Genomic DNA, 16,278 nt, shown 5'->3' on the forward strand with positions numbered 1-16,278 from the left:
AGTCTGTTTCTGTTTTGTAAATAAGCTCATTTGTGTCATTTTTTTTCTAGATTCCACATATAAGTGATATCATATGATATTTGTCTTTCTCTATCTGAATTACTCCACTGAGTGTGACGATCTCCAGGTCCATCCATGTTGCTGCATTGGCATTATTGCATACTTTTTTATGGCTGAGTGGTATTCCACTGTATAAATATACCACAACTTCTTTATCCAGTCATCTGTCAATGGACATTTAGGCTGTTTCCCGTCTTGGCTATTGTAAATAGTGCTGCTACGAACATTGAGGTGCATGTGTCTTTTTGAATTAGAGTTTCCTCTGGATCTATGCCCAGGAGTGGGACTGCAGAATGATATGGTACCTCTGCTTTTAGTTTTTTAAGGAACCTCCATATAGTCCCCAAGAGTGTCTGCACCAATTTACTTCCCACCAACAGGGTAGGAAGTTTCAGAACATGTATTTTTTCAAACACTTCAACTGCTTTGATGTACTTTGCTGCTTCCAAAACAGGGGGCTTGGGGAAGATGGGGACAAGTGGCATAGGAAGCAGCTTAAGGTGGAGATGGACCCTGAACTGGGGAGTGGGGCAGATTGTTCTAGAACCCAGCAGTCTGAAAGGGAGGAAACGGAGGAACGAGGGAGGCAGGGCAGCGGACAGACTGGTGAGCCAGCCCTCCCCCGTCCACAGCGCCGCTCCCAGCTGCCCCTTCCAGGCCTCTGCCTGCCAGGCACCGAGAGGGGTGGGAGCAGATAAACAAGTCATTCATCACCGGCTCCGGGCAGGCTGGCACCGGCTCCAGGCTCTTCCCGAGTCCCAGGGAGGTGGGGGCCCGGTCGGCGGCCAGGAGGGACCGTCTGTGTCTTCAGGGTGGGAATAGGACCTAGAAGAATGCGCCAGAGAAGCTGCGGACACCAAGTGTGGCTGCCTCAGCCACGTACTCCAGACGGATCCCTCCGCAGGCCCTGGTTCAGCAAAGCCATTATTACTGTCGCTGTGACAGTAATAATCTCTAAAACTTACTGAGCACTATTTATGGAAGTGCCAGGCCTGCAGCTCACCTTACACATGACCTCTTATCTCATCCTTGCCAGCCCCCTGAGGCAAACATAGTACACCTCCATCTTACAGGTGGGAAATGGAGCCGCCAAGAGGTGAGAGGGAGCTGGGTTCGGGTCCTGGCTGCGCCACTTTCTGGGTCACAGGAAGTGCCAGAGGTGGGATTCGAACCCAGGTCTTGCACCGAAGCTCACTGTGTCATCCAGTACTGGCTGGTCTGCCTTCCTTTCCTCCCTTCCTCCTCCCCTTCTTCACTCCTCCCCTCCCTCTATCTCTGGGTCCTTTTTTTTTTTAACGGAGGTACTAGGGATTGAACCCAGGACCTCTGGCATGCTAAGCATGCGCTCTACCACTGAGCTATACCCTCCCCTCGACCTCCTCTACCTCTGTTTCTTTCCCATAAACATTCATTAGGCATCAGCTGTATGCCAGGCTCTGTGCTGGGCACTGTGGACCTGGCCCCCATCCTTGCAGGTTCTCACCCAGCCCCTTGCAGCATTGTGCGTGCCCAGAGCCATCCGTGGCACTGCCCTGGGAGGGCTTCACCTCCTGAGGGCCCCTCCCCTGTGGGAGGCCAGGGTTAATTGGAGTCTATGCAAAGCGGGTGCGGTAACAAGGGCTTTGTTTGCAAGAACACCCTGCCCTTGTGGTTGCCAACTGGCCAAAGAACAGAGGAAACTCAGCAAGCAGGGTCGCCTGCTCACCCTTTTCCTTTTGGCCACTTACATCATTTGCCAGAGCAGATGTGGGAATTTTCCGCACCCCAGTGTGAAACAAAGATGGGGAAGGGGGCAGGGCTCTGACTGTATTCGCTGCCTTTGGTTTTCAGTCTGGCTCCTGTGTGTCCACTGAGTGGGCTACGTTATTCTTTATGACTTGTGTGCGCCTGAAATATTTTGCAATGAAGAAAAAGAAACAAACGGAACAAGGTGTACAGCATAAAACCACACGTGTCTACTAAATGCATTCTGAGACAGAAAATATAGTACCAAATATAGTACAGTTTTGCCAGGATGTGGGCACATTTGCTGAAGAATAGCAAACACATTAGCAGAGACAGAGAAAGGGAGAAGCAGACAGAGGGACAGAGAGATAAACTAAGGGAGGACCCTGCCCCGGCCAAAGATGACAATGGCCATCTAATTAATTACAAGTTTAATTGTTGACAAAAACTCCCTGGGAAACAGATGTGTCGTGATCAAATGTAAAGATGTTAGAACTGCATTTCCTGGTTCAAGTCTCCACTCTACCTCTTATTAGTTCCGTGATCTTGAGCAAATAATCTCTCCAATACTCAGTTTCCCCGTCTATAAGATGGGGATATGAATCAGACCTACATCAGTTTTGCTAAAAGTATTAATCAAGTTCATTATGGATTTGATCAGGCCCAGAATACTTGGTCTGTCTCCTTCCTTCTTGTAAAATCACTAAAAAAAAAAAATGATCATAGATTTTGTGGTCAGACAGACCCTGGCCGCTACATGTATGAGTCTCCTTTTAAGCACATAGCACCCCTAAGAAGTCGGGTGTCTGGTTAACCCCATTGAACAGGTGGAGAAAACAAAGCCCAGGCTGAGGCCCCAAGGGCACAGGTCACGCCATTGGTAAATGACTGACCTGGGGCTTCAACCTGGGCTTGACCTTCAAGTTCCTAACCATTGCTCAGCATGTGGGCCCTTGGCAGGGAAAATTCCCGAGGTGACACAAGGGCTTGCAGAGGCCACACCTCCCAGGCCGGTAGGCACTCACACCCTTTCCTTCCAGTCCAAGGCCACAAGCCCGGTCTTTGGCTCAAGTCCAGGATGCCCAGAGAGGGGGATGGTGGAGGCAGCCCAACCAGAGGCAGGGGGTCAGTTCTGTAACGCTGAGCCGGGAGGCCAGAGCCTAAAACTGCAGAAGGGAGACCTGAAGGAGGACCACCTCCGGCCTCCTCAGCCAGCGGATGCTCTGCGGTTCATTAGAAGCAGGTCTCTGGACGAAGGCCCAGAGGACAGATGCCACGGGTCTTTGAGATGAAGCAGAGGCTGGGACTGTCCCCAGCCTGTCGGAAAGAGCCACAGCTCTGGCCATTAGGGAGGAAGCCACAGGCACAGTAGGGCCTGGCAGCTTTCCCCAAAGAGTGTCCCTGCTAACAAGTTTGAGTGCAAGGGACCCAGGCGAGCTTTCTCCTCCACCTGCCTCACCTTTTCAGTGAGGACCTGGGCTCAGGACTCCTAGAGAGACTAGATGTCACAAGAGCATGTTGGGAGCCCCAGACCTATCCATCCAAATGACAGCATGGGCTCTCCTGAGAATGCCGGGTCAGCGTCTCAAATGCAACACATCCAACTCGGAGACCATGGTCTTCAATGGCTGCCAGTCCTCCCATCTCATGAAATGGCAGCTTCATCCACTCTGCTTCTCATGCCAGAAACCCGAGTCATCCTTAAGTCTTGCATTCATTCATTCACTCACTCATCCAGTGGTCTGTAAGCACCTCCTACCTGCTGGGCATGGTGCCTAAGCACCAAGGCTGCCAGGGCTCACAAACATCCCACCAAAGACCGTACAACGTCCCTTTCTCAACTTCTGGAATCTACTGAACTCTAGTTCCACCCTTTTCTACTTCCAAAGACGAGCTTGAATCCATCCATTTTCCCTCACCTTTACTTCTATCGCTTTCATTCAAGCCACTGTCACTTCCATGTAGACTGGAGCATGTACTTCCCACCTTGCCTCCCTGAGGCCATTCTGGCTTCCTCCTCCACCCTTCACATGGAAGCCCGAGGGATCTTTGAGCATAAATCAGGTCAGTTCCTCTTCCTGCTCCAAGAATCTCAGCACCGTCTGACGCGCTCTGCCGTGGCCCCAGCCTCATCCCGCACGGTCTTCTATCTATCCCTGGAGCACTGTTTTGCTTCAGGGTCTTTGCTGTTCTGTTCCCTCTGCCTGGAATGCTCTTCCCTACACTCTTGGCTTGAGAAACTCCTACTCACCCTTCAGATGGCGCCCCACTGTCACCGCCCCCCCCCCCCGGGAAGCCTTCTCTTGGCTTCAGTCTAAGCTGGATCCCCAAATGATTTGCCATCATAGCAAACATGACCTCTCACCCCTGTTGAATCAAACATGCCATTTGGTTTGTATGATTCTCTCACTGCCGCCCATCCCCGCTGCATGGTAAGCCCCACGAAGGCAGGGGCCGTGTCCGCCTCACTCACATTGTGCCCTCAAAGCAGGCACTCGATGAACACTGGGATAACAAACAAATGTGGAATTATCTGAGCCTTTGCGTATACACCCTGGAGACTGTGACCCCCTCAGAGTGGGAGGAGGGTATCTCTCCCAGTCGCTTCCCCAGAATCACTTGTCAAGATGTCACTGGAAAACCAGATGTTGTGGATAAGCTCATGGCCGTGGGAGCTGAGTCTCAGCTTCGCCAACTCACTGTCTGTGTGAGCTTGGGCACGTTTCTTAATGGCTCGCGGGCTCTGCCTGTGAATTCGGGCAGCTGCGCCAGCTCGACCTGGCCCGGGCTGTGATGCGCTCTGCACGTGTCAGCCGTGTACCAGTGGCTCCTGTCTGCCTTACAGTTAAGAGCGGCTGCCTCGCGGCAACACATCTCCCAGCGTTTTGCTGTTTATGTGGATGGCTTCCCCTCCTTATCTCTCAGGTCATGAGGACACCACACCTGTGGGCTGGGCTGTGCTGAGGTTCACGGTCTCAACTGACAGATAAGGAACCTGAGCCTCAGTGAGGTGAAATGATCCGCCCCTTGGCCCTGAACTTGGTTAAGTGGAAGAGCTGGGACCCATGCCAGGTGCGCTGGCTGTACCCACCCCTGCCAGACACATCCCGCTTGCCGGGCGCAGGATGAGTCCTCTCCCAGAAGAGGAGCTGGGTGCCCCCGCCCTGCCATCCTTCCTGCCAGCACTGTCTCCAGTCCCCTGCGCAGATTCCCCAGTTGGCAGAATGGGTATCAGGTGGAGGGGTGAGGGTGGCAGGAATCTTACCTTCCTCTGGGGACAGAGTCCACCTGGCCTGGGTCCTGTCGGTGGTGTCCGAGAAAGAGGAGACAGAGGTGTCTGTGAGAAGGGAGGAACTGGGCTCCTCTGCCCTTGCAGGCTTGAGAGGACAGCGGTGGCCCTCCCTCCGGCACCGCCTGCTGTTGAGAGAGGCTCCTCACAGGTCAAACTCCAAATTCCAGCCTTGGCGGCAGCAGGGGTCAGAGGAGCCGTGAATGATCTCCCAGGGGTAGGGGAGAGGTCCTGGGGCCAGCCCCAGCCCCTTGAACTTGAACTTGAACTCCATGCAGGCCCCCATGGGGAAGATGGCCTGACGTGAGCTCCGCCCACAGAGCCTCACCTTCTCTGGGTCCTCACCTGGTGGGGGGCCCATGGTCAGGAAGGGGAGGGGAGCGGCTGCAGCCTGGGGCACCGTCCTGCTCCCCTCACCCGCTCTGCCACTGGCCCGCCTCCACGCTGGGGACAGGCAGGCTTGGGACGAGCCGGAGGAAGGGGGAGGGCAGATGCTGGCAGGGGAGGCAGGGGACAGAGGAGAAGTCCCAGGAGGGCACTTGAAGCAGCCCCACCGCTGCAGCCGCATAACAGTGACCACCTTTGTTCGGCTCCTTTCCTGTGCACTCTCCAGACCAAGGCAGGACAAAGACAGGCGCCTGCAGCCCAGAGGAGTTGTCAGGAGTGACCGAAGTCCAGCCCACAACACGAGGACAGGCAGTGGGGGACAGTGGAAGGCTTTTACTGGATACTCAGAGCATTCAAAATTAAAAAAAAAAAAAGAGTTACTAGCATTTGCAAAACGAGAGATTTTGAATAACACTCTGGATTTCCCACTTTACTAGAACCATCTGAGGGCCTGGCCAAACCAGGCCCACATGGCCACAGGGCAGCCGCTGCCTGGGGCAGGGTCGTGGCCACCCCGCCCCCCCACCACAGTCCTGACCTCCGGCCCACCTCTCCCCTGCCCTTGGCCTGCCTGGGCCCTGGGCGGGGGCAGCCCCTGGCGCAGAGCAGGTCAGGAAGCATGGCGCTCTGGTCGAAAAGCTTCTGTGTCTCTGCTCGCTTGGTGTTTCCAACACGCCTCTAGGACAGATCCTGTTAGTATCTCCATTTTACTGAGAAAGGGGAAGAGAAGGGTGCGTAACTTGACCAAGTCACCAGCTGCGAGAGGCAGAACCAGGGCGGGAACCCCCATTTCTGGCATTTCATCCCACAATGCTACGGGGGCAGCGGGGCGGCTCAGAGACACATCCCGCTGGACGCAGGGCGGCCTGGATGTGCAGAGACTTAGCAATTGGCCTGACACCAGCATGAAGCAGGGCCTACAGCTGGTGGCCAGCCTGGGGGGACCAGTGTCCAGAAGGAACAGCTAGGATTGGAGGAGGTGGGCAGACAGACAGAGCAGGGAAAGGACAGACAACTTGACCCTGTGATCTGCCGCCAGAGGATTCATCACCAGGAGGGCAGTGGGGGGCACGTTGTTCCACCCACCTGAGGTCCAGCCCTGACTTCTTGGGGTCATGTCTGGGGAACCACGGTTATGTTCCAGGGTCAAGGTGGCTACAGACAAAGCACGTGGATGAGACAGGCAGGTCAGGTGGGGCTGTGAACAGCTGAGCCATGTCCCAGGTGAAGGGGACAGCCACAACTCACCTCCAACTGGGGAAACACAGGCCCAGTGGGGTCAGACCTTCCAATTGTTCTAGAAAGATGGGAAGTCCATAATTTTAGCTTCAGGACTATAAATCAATAAGGGGGTGATTGTGGCCCACGGGCCACTGGTGTGTCACCTCCAACAGTCTCTCTGATTGCCAGGTGCTTTTTTTTAACCCTCTCTTGGTGCTGTAGAAAACAGGAGAGAAAGATGGTTCAGCCAGTTTGGAGAATATTTTGGAAGTTTCTTAGCAAGTCAACAAACCCCTACCTTATAAGCCCAGCAAATTCCACGCATAGGTATGTATCAAGAGAATTGAAAAACACATGTTCCACAAAGCCTTGTACCCAAATGTCCAGAGCAGCCCTGCTCACCATCGTCTCAAAGCGGAAATAGCCCGATGTCCGTCGGCAGATCAGCGGACAATCCGCACCACCGGCATACTTCATGGAAAACCACAGTTGTTTCCAGTAGGACTAACTCCTGACACGTAACGCCATGAGTGAATCCCAGAAACCTGCCAGACACAAGCAAGTCCACCCTCTGTGATTCCATTTATATGAAGTTCAAAAACAGGAAAGATGAATCTATGGTGATGGAAGTCAGAGCGTGGGAGGTAAGAACTGACCAGAGCACTTTATGGGGAGTATTTAATAGATTCCCATACCCTAAGTGGGGAGGTGATTACACGGGCACATACCATTGTTCAGACCCGTTGGACTGGATGAGATTTGTGTGTTGCTTTTTATGCAAATGATGCCTGAAAAAAAATAGGGTGGGATGTGCAGTCAGTGAATTTAGCAGATGCAGGTCTTGCTTCTCTGGTGGTGAAGGCAGTGGCCCTTACTCAAATCTTATTCCCGGGAGTCAGTGCCAGCCCAGCACCTCCACATGGGAATGTAGGTCCCACGGTTTCAAAGCACCTGATTTCCCAAGAGAAATCCCAAAGTACGGACTTTTATATGAACGCTCCTGATTTATAGGGATTGGCAAGTAATTTGGAATTAACTAAAAACAGCTAAAATGCTGCACAGTCAGCCTTCTGTATCCACAGGCTCTGCATCCTGAGATTTGACTACCCATGGATCGGAAGTATTCAGGGGAAAAAAAAAAAAGATCTGGAAAGTTTCAAAAAGCAAAACTAGAATTTGCCACGTGCCAGCAACTATTTAAGTAGCATTTACCTTGTAATAGGCAGAATAAGGAATCTAAAGATGATTTAAAGGATGTGGGAGGATGTGACATGTGTGGGTTACATACAGACACTATGCCCTTTTATATAAGGGACTAGAGCATCCTCAAATTTTGGTAACCACGGGGGGGTCCTGCAACAAACCACCGCCAGATACCGAGGGACGACTCGGTATATATCAAGCAATGCATATAGCATTCAGTTTGTGACCCTGTGTGATATTGTGACTTATAGTAAGAAATACATACTTGGTCTTTGTCCCCATTTCTGTCACAGCTCTCCTAAAACTTTTGGAACTTTCTAAGTGACCAGAGCGAGCAAGGTGTCTTTTGTTGGTGAGGTGACTTCCGGACCTCATCTGTGTTTGGGGGCTGGTTGCCAAGGGAACTAGCCAGGTGATTAGAGGGTTGGGATTTTTTTGGTACCCACCCCCACCATCCCGACCACCTGGAGCAGGAGAGGGGCTGGTGGTTGAATCAACTGCCAATGGCCTGTGATCTAATCAGTCATGACTATATAATCAAAACCCAAAAGGATGGGATTCTGAGAGCCTCTGGGTTGATGAACACGTGGAGGTTTGGGGAGAGGAGTGTGCTCAGAGAGCGTGGAAGCTCCATACCCTTTCCCCAGGCCCTGCCCTGTGAGTCTACCGGGCTGTTCCTGAGTTATATCCTTTTGTAACAGACTGGTTATCTAGTAAGTAAAATGTTTCTCTGAGTTCCATGAGCGTCTCTAGCAAACTGATCAAACCTGAAGAGGGAGAGCCTTTGGAAACTCCGATCTAGAGCGGGTGAATCAGAAGCCCACGGCAACCTGGATTGGTGACTGGTGTCTGAAATGGTGGGGGGTGTCTTGGAGGACTGAGCCCTTAACCTGCGGGACCTGACGCTGCCTCCAGGGAGACAGAGTCACAACTGAGCTGAATCGTCAGAGCATTACTTGGTGGCCAGGGGACAGGGGGCTGGATGGAGGGACGCACACGATGGTATTGGTCCCAGAATCTTACCCTATGTCCCCAAGTCACACGCCCTGCTCGTCTGGAATCCAGGCTGAGCTCTACATAAGGTCACGATTCTGTCCTGTATTTTCTACAGCTTTTTAGAAACACATCTTCACCCCCTCCCCCCCAACACACACTGTCCTCCAATGTTGCTATTTATAGTAACAACTGAGAAGAGCAAACCCTAAACACCCTGAAATCGGTAAGCTTTCCTGGCCAGCAGGCAAGGGTGATGCAAGGAGCCCAGCTCGAGGGTAAAATGAGATATATTTTTTTGACTTAGTAACTGTGAGGCCTGGGGTGAGTCACCCAGCCTGTCTGAACCTTCAGCTTCCACAGGTGCCACCACGTGTTTGCAATGCCTGCTCCACAGGGGCTAAAACGAGGATAAAATGAGATGCCACAGGGATGCACCTGTGTCTTGGTAGGAGGTTCTGGGTCCGCACTGGCTCCTTCCCTCTCCCCGGACCTAACCCCAGTTAACCTCGGGCTGCCGGCCTTCTGTTGAGTTGCCACTGAGAATGTCAAGGCTCACTCTTTCTCCTTCTGATGGCTTCACCCAGGAAACACTGTGTCCCCACCCCTCCCCCGTTCCCCGCTCCGAGAGGCACGTTTCTCACAAACCTGGGTGGCCTTTCATCCCCACGGGCAGCAGGACAGTGTTCTGGTGAAGAGGCCACCGATGGGGGCACATCCCTGCCCTCCTCCTGGCTCCTCTGCTCCTACCTGCGTGACCTCGTGGAAATCTGCCTGAATCCAGACTTTCTCCTCTGAAAAAGGAGATGTCATAATAACGGGACCGAGCCATTTGATCAGAAAGACTGGAGATTAATCCATATGACATTCTTCGTAATACTAAGGTGTTATTTTTCTTTCTTCTCTCATTATTTCATGAATGTCCAGTGGCATCTCTGGAAAGCTACAGGGCATGAGGCATCCCGACAGGCTGAATGCAGAAGCAGGTGTCAATAACCAGCTTTCTCCTGTGAAACCAGCCATCAAAGAGCTTTACAAACATGTAAAACAATGCCACTCTTCTCACTCGATCTTTTGGGGAAAATATGGCTGTTTTTCATAAAAAATGTTATTTACTTAACATGCAATGAGGTCGTTTTGTTCTTTTAAAATTAATTGATATTGTAAATGGTTTCTTCATTTAAACATCTAATTTGGTCAATATCTCTGTATTGATAATCCACATAAATGAAATGACGGGGTCCTTCCTTGTAAAGGGACCCCGAGACCCAAAAGCCTGAGAATCACTGCACTGTGACAAATTTGACAGGAGCCCGGGCATCTGGGAAAACTCTTGGAAATGTGCTGTCTGAACCCCAAGCCACACAATTCGCTAAAAGGTGCATTAAAGCAGGCCCTACCTGGGAAGCCTGCTCGTGGCAGTAGGGTCTGTGAGAGACAGTTGTTTGTAACTCGGGAGACCTTGCCGGTCAGTGTAGAGCGGATCGTTAATGAATCAACAAGGACTCTCTTTAATCACTAAACACTTTAACAGCAGGTCATCTGCGACACGGAGGTTGAAGTATGGAGTGTGACTTCCATACACTTGGGGATTACTGGAGTGGAACAGGGTCCCGTGAAAGTCAACTTGACCAGAACTGCCACGAGCACACATCTGGGTTCCAAGAGGTGGTTTAGTGACGGCCCTTTGTCCTTGGCAGCCTGCGAGTGCCAGTGTGGGGCCAGCTGTGTGGCGGTCCTCGGGTCCCTGGGCTCTGCCTTCCGTGTCTGGTTAAAACCTGGCTCTATCAACTTTGTGGCTTACGGCCACCTCTCTGCTTCACTGCCCTGTGCCTCAGCCTCCCCATTTGTCAAATAGGGTTGTCGTAAGGATGAAATAAAAGGGTTATCTGAGGTGGGAATTGGCCAGCAAAATCTGCCCTTCTCCCTCCCCATGTGACACGTGTGGCCGAATGTGGCCAGTGGAACAGGAGGGGACAGGATCTAGGTGACTCCTGCCTTCCCTGGATCCAGTGAGGGTCAGTGTGTGTCGGGGTGGGTGGGGGGCGAGGAAGTCAACACTCCTCCCTCGGTCCAGGCTTCTGAGGGTCATCCCTCCCTTACTTAAGAGGGAACTCAGGGCTGGGGGGTGTATAGCTCAGTGGTAGAGTACATGCCTAGCATGCACGAGGTCCTGGGTTCAGTCCCCAGCACCTCCATTAAAATCAATCAATCAATTAATTTAAAAATCTAATTACTTTCCCCCCAAAAAAGTTCTCAAAAATAAAATTTTTTTTAAAGAGAAGGAGCTCGGGTCCCAAGCTGCCACTCTTTCCTGCCTTCCCTCAGGTCGGGGTGGTGACCTCTGAAACAGCCTTGGAGGCACGTGCAGGGGGCAGGACGGCTGCAGCCGCCTGGGCTCCTGATGGAGCAGAGAAGCCGCCCAAGCGGAGCCTCTGTGTGGACTGAGGAGTGAAACAGAAAGGACTTCCGTTCCCCAGCCATGTCACCGCTGGGGCTCTGGTGACCAGGGCACTGCTTTCGACCCTCAAACATCCGAGCGTAGCGCTTGGAAGGGCGTCTTACCTGGGATGAGCACCGGGTAAGCTTTGCAATAAGGACCCTGCTGTCCTGCTCGGGAAGGACACACGGCGTCCTGTCTCTCATCACAGGAAACACACACAGAACACGTTCTTAATCTCCGGCGGTGCCGCAAAGACACGTGACTCTGCTTTTAGGCGCCACGGTGCGTGACCCGAGCAAGCCACCGCCCCTCCCTGGGGCCGCTTCAGCATCTCGTAAATGAAGGAGAGAAGAGTGCCTCCCACACGGGGTAGCTGGTGGTGAGGCTTCGATGAGCTAATCCATGCCAGCTGTCGAGTTTCATTCTGCAAGTGCTAAGCAGATGTGTGCTCTTACTTTAGTGACTGTTTTCAGTGTCTGTGGTTGAGATGGTCTCAACCATTTCTACCTGGTGTGGCTGTTCTGCGTGTCACTGATGGCTCCCAGCTGAGCTGCTCCCCAGGCATTGTCCTGGACCGAAAGCAGCAGCCTTCCCTGCACCCAGTGAGGGTCAGTGTGTGTCGGGGTGGGTGGGGGCGGGAAGTCAACGCTCCTCCCTCGGTCCAGGCTTCTCTGAGGGTCATCCCAGCCGCACGTTCCCTGGAGGTGGGCTCAGGTCTCTGTTGCAGCTTCTCCCGCTTCCCAGTCCTGCCTCCCTCACTCTCTCACAAGTGTCCTCCGTGGGCACTTCCCAGCAAACCGCCTCCACTCAGATCTCCAACTCAGAGTGTGACTCAGAGAACCCAACCAACTTCCGCCATCCGGTACCCCTGACTCCCCGGGGACAACGCACTTGCCCCTACCCTGCTGATGGCCTCCTCTGTCACACATGCATGCTTGGCTTCTCCTCCCAGATTTTTATCTCTTGACAGGCAGCCTTTGAGGATGTGGCTTTCTCCTTCCCTGAAATGTGCCCTCTCCAGCTTCTGAGAGTGAACTTTCCCTTGCCGCCCCCACCTCCTTTCTCCTGCCTCTTTGAATTTTTAATCATCCTTCTCAGGCACCCAGGCTCCTTTCTGCTTCTCAGATGATGATGTTACTTGAAACTTTATTCTACATCCATTTCCATTTCCATGGTGTCAGCCATCACCTCTGATGGATAATCCCAAACTGATGTCTCTACCTAAGACCTCTTCCTTAAACATCCATCCATCCATCCATCTATCTGTTCATCCACCCACCCTTTCAATCACCCACCCACCCACCTACCATTCATCCATCCAGAAACCCGTTCATCCATCTACTTACCCATCCATCCATCCATCCCTCCCTCCCTCCAACAAATATTTTCTGAGTACCTACATTGTGCCAGGCTCTGGGCTAGGAGCTAAGGAACAAATATCATATCCACATGACTTAATCCCAGATGCAAACTAGGCAGCTCCTCTGGGCTGTTCCCAGGATCCTTGCCTCAGCAAGACCCAAAGCAAACTCTCTGCTATTCCCTCCACTATGAAACCTACTCTTAGCCTCTAGGATCCCTTCCCTTGGCTACCAGCAGTTCCCAAAATCAGAAATGTGGGGGTCCTCCTAGACTCCTCCCCTCCACTCTTCAGACCCCAGAGTCAGTCTCATTGATTCTCCCTCTTGCACTCATTGCCTCCCCGCCCAAGTTTTATACTACAGTCCTGGTTCAGGCTTTTACAATTTCTTGCCTCAATTTCCATATGTCTCCCAGCTAGCTTCAAGTCCTACCCGCTTTCAGTTCTTCCTCTGCAACCTTCCAGGAGGAGATGGTTAATCTCTACTGTTCAACCACATCTCCCACCCCGGATCCCTTTTCCACACTTCCCACTGTGCTCTGTGCCCCAGGAGGCTGATTTCAATGAACTGTATCACCTGGCCTCCTTTGCTTTCTGGAATCCACCTAGACTTGGCCAGTGGGAGGCACCAGCAGGCGACTGGAGGGTAGAGGAGAGTGGTTGGGTGTTTGTCCCTTCCTCCTCCCCACACCTCCCCCACCCCCCGCTTGCTGCCTCCCTGTGGTCCCAAAAGTGGCTCCGCTGCTCCATGGCCACAGCTCTGCAGAGCTCTGTAACATTGTTTCCTCCTTTCCAGCCTCGAGATACCTGCTCCCCACAATGACTCTACTACGGTGCTTCACCAGCCCTCACTGGTGCCGCTAACTGCCTAAATCTCACAGCACAGTCCCTTTATGAAATAATATTTGGCTAAATTCTTTGCACTGAGCTATCTCGCCCATGCTGGAACCCTGACTCACAGGGCTTCCCCACTGTCTGTAGGAGAAATTCCACATGACACACTACTGGAATTATTCTTCCACAAGTTTACCTCCCTTCCTCTGTTCCTGGGATTTGGGTGTGAAATTTCCCCCATTTTTTTGTCATAAGCTTAGCAAATTTTCCAAGATAAAGGCTTTCCTAGGTCTAGCTTTTCCAAACAATGGTTAAAAAAATTTTTTTTTTCCTTCAAGCAATAGGAAGGGGCATCACTCAACACTCTTTTGGGTGTGAACTACAGAAACCCAACTCAAACTAATTTAATTTAATCTAGTTCAAGCTAACTTACACAAAACTAATTGACTTACACAAAACTAATTGGCTTACACAATTGGAACGTGCCAAGCTTCAGGTCTGGTGGGATCCAGGGTCTCAGATCATGTCAATGTGACTTGATTTCACTGGCTGCGCTCTCTTGTCTGGTCTTTGTGCTCAAGCAGCCCTTTTCTTCACCATGGTCTTGAGAGGCTCCAGGTACAGCCACGCAGGTTCAAGTCCAGTAGGAAACCAAGAGTCCCCAGCAGACTGGACAACAGTCCTAACCATCCTTTGTCCACGCTGGGACACGTGCCTCTTCCTGAACCAGTTGTCTGGGCCACAGAGTGCAAGCTCTTTGTCCCTGCAGGCTGTGAGTTGTTCCCCAAGAAAGTCAGATTGGTATTTCTAGAAGAAGGGGGAGGGTAAGCTGGACAGACAAAACCAACGGACATCCACTGCCTTTGCTCATTGGCTCGTTACGAGGATCAAGCGACAAGTGCTTGCCTGGGGCATGGTTTGGGATGGGTTCTCCCACAAATGTGTGGCTGCCTCCTTCCCCTCCCAGAAATCGAAAGCCCCAAATCCCTTCCGTGAGAGGGTGGACGTGCCCAAGAATGGAGACACTCCTTTATTGTCTTTCCAGAACTCCTTTCTATCACTTAATGCCCCGAGGATACATACCCTCCCGTGAACCATTCCTGACTCTCTAAAACTAAGCAATGTAGGCATAGAATACTTGTGTGAACTACTGATTTTATCCCCCCCAAATAAAAATGAGATGATACTAATATCTCCTGCAACTGTATTTTTGCCACTTACCTCTGTCAGCGACGCCTTTCCGTAGTGGTTTATACACATCTGTCTCATTGTCTTACTGCCTGGATATTCCAGCTTCTGGATGAACGATAGTTTATTTAACTGGCCACTATTGTTGCCCAATATCCAGTTCCCCCTTTTTCACTAATAACGCAGCGCTCTCATTGTCGCTGGGGACATGACATTGCGAATGAAGACTGCCAGTCGCCACCTTCCAGCTCTGCATGACTTAAGTTCTGACTAATGGGAGGTGGCCATAACTGAGGCATCAGAATGGGGGTCCTGCCCGTAAAGAGAAGGGGCACGCCCTCTCCATGACACTGTGCCTCTGCTCGCTGGCTAGGCTGTGACTGGGAGGGCGAGCTCTCCGCCCACGCAGAGCAGGGCAAGGCTGCAAGGATGGAAGGGGCCCTGCCTGACTCCTTCCAGCCAGACGGCTCGCTGACAGATCAGCCACAGCAACACAGTTCTGCTGTTGAAGCCACTGCCTTTTGGGGTCTCCAGTCCAGCTGGTGAGCCAGTACCCCCAACCACAATACCAGAACCACCTGGCCACGCCCCAGACCTAGGGAATCTGACCCCACATCTTAACAAAATCCCTGGGTGGTGCCACGCACATTAACGTCTGAGAGGGGCTGATCTGATAGACTTAATGAAGGGTGGTTCCCCTGTCTGCGGTTTTCTACTACAAGCGAGTGACTACTGTGGTCCGCTCTCCTAGACTAGAATCTCTCTGGGTGAGATTCTAGGCATAGGATTGCTGGTCCATGGCAGATGGACCTTTACCAAAGTTTTTGATGGTGGTGTTTTTTAGCTGTTTTGATTTTTTTTTTTAAAAGATTTAAGAAGGGTCTCATGGGAAAGCCTGCTAATCTCTCTCTTAGATAAATGTACTGCACAAAGCGTCTTCCAGAAAAAGGGAATCAGAGTGCTCCCCCTGCTGGCTATTTTCTCCACTTACAGGCAAGTGGGTCCAGGGTTGAAAGACCTTGCAACTCCAAGCCCTCCAGGGGTTGGTAAAACCGCGGCAAATGAGGAGGATTCCGCCCTCACCAGGGCTGGCTGGAAGGCTTCAAGGCTACCCCCCCGCCAGAACGGAACCACTGCAATGGGCATGCAAGTGAAGGGTTGTTGGCAAGAGTACTAACACGCTAATGCAGGACTGACCAAGAGGGAGTCTTAAAAAAAGGCTAGACGGAAGCATGATTGATGTACCACAAACCACGCATATTCAAAACATCTAATGAGGGGGAGGTGGGAATAGCTCAGTGGTGGAACGCACGCTTAGCATGCATGCACGAGGTCCTGGGTTCAATCCTCAGTACCTCCATTAAATAAATAAATAAAATTTAAAAATAAAAAATAAACCATTTCTTTAAAAAAAAAAGTCCAATGGAGAAGTTTCTAAATTGAAGAATAGTTGATGTACAATATTATGTAAAAGCCTCAGGTGTACAACACAGTGATTCATAATTTGAAAGGTTACACTCCATTTATAGTTATTATAAAACATCAGCAGTCGGCATGGAGGGGAGGACGACAGTG

At 51.7% G+C, this 16,278-nt stretch overlaps 1 protein-coding gene across 6 annotated transcripts in view; it reads right to left on the reverse strand.

The window, feature by feature from the left end:
* SLC5A11 (solute carrier family 5 member 11) overlaps nt 1–11,595 on the reverse strand; it is a 56,629-nt gene extending 45,034 nt beyond the window's left edge. The window contains exons 1-8 of one of the 6 annotated variants that reach the window (XM_010961002.3): nt 11,444–11,589; nt 9,527–9,885; nt 7,411–7,470; nt 7,085–7,227; nt 6,710–6,898; nt 6,548–6,616; nt 5,655–6,171; nt 5,051–5,085 (exon numbers count right to left, since the gene is read on the reverse strand). The gene's annotated coding sequence lies outside the window, so the exon portion shown is untranslated. Of the gene's footprint in view, nt 1–5,050; nt 6,172–6,547; nt 6,617–6,709; nt 6,899–7,084; nt 7,228–7,410; nt 7,471–9,526; nt 9,886–11,443 lie in introns of all 6 variants that reach the window. The other 5 variants (XM_045521123.2, XM_045521122.2, XM_074346180.1 and 2 more) reach the window with 5 other exon arrangements.
* Between the last annotated feature and the right edge of the window lie 4,683 nt (nt 11,596–16,278).

This window comes from Camelus bactrianus, chromosome 18, assembly GCF_048773025.1.
Source record: "Camelus bactrianus isolate YW-2024 breed Bactrian camel chromosome 18, ASM4877302v1, whole genome shotgun sequence".
Taxonomy (NCBI): domain Eukaryota; kingdom Metazoa; phylum Chordata; class Mammalia; order Artiodactyla; family Camelidae; genus Camelus; species Camelus bactrianus.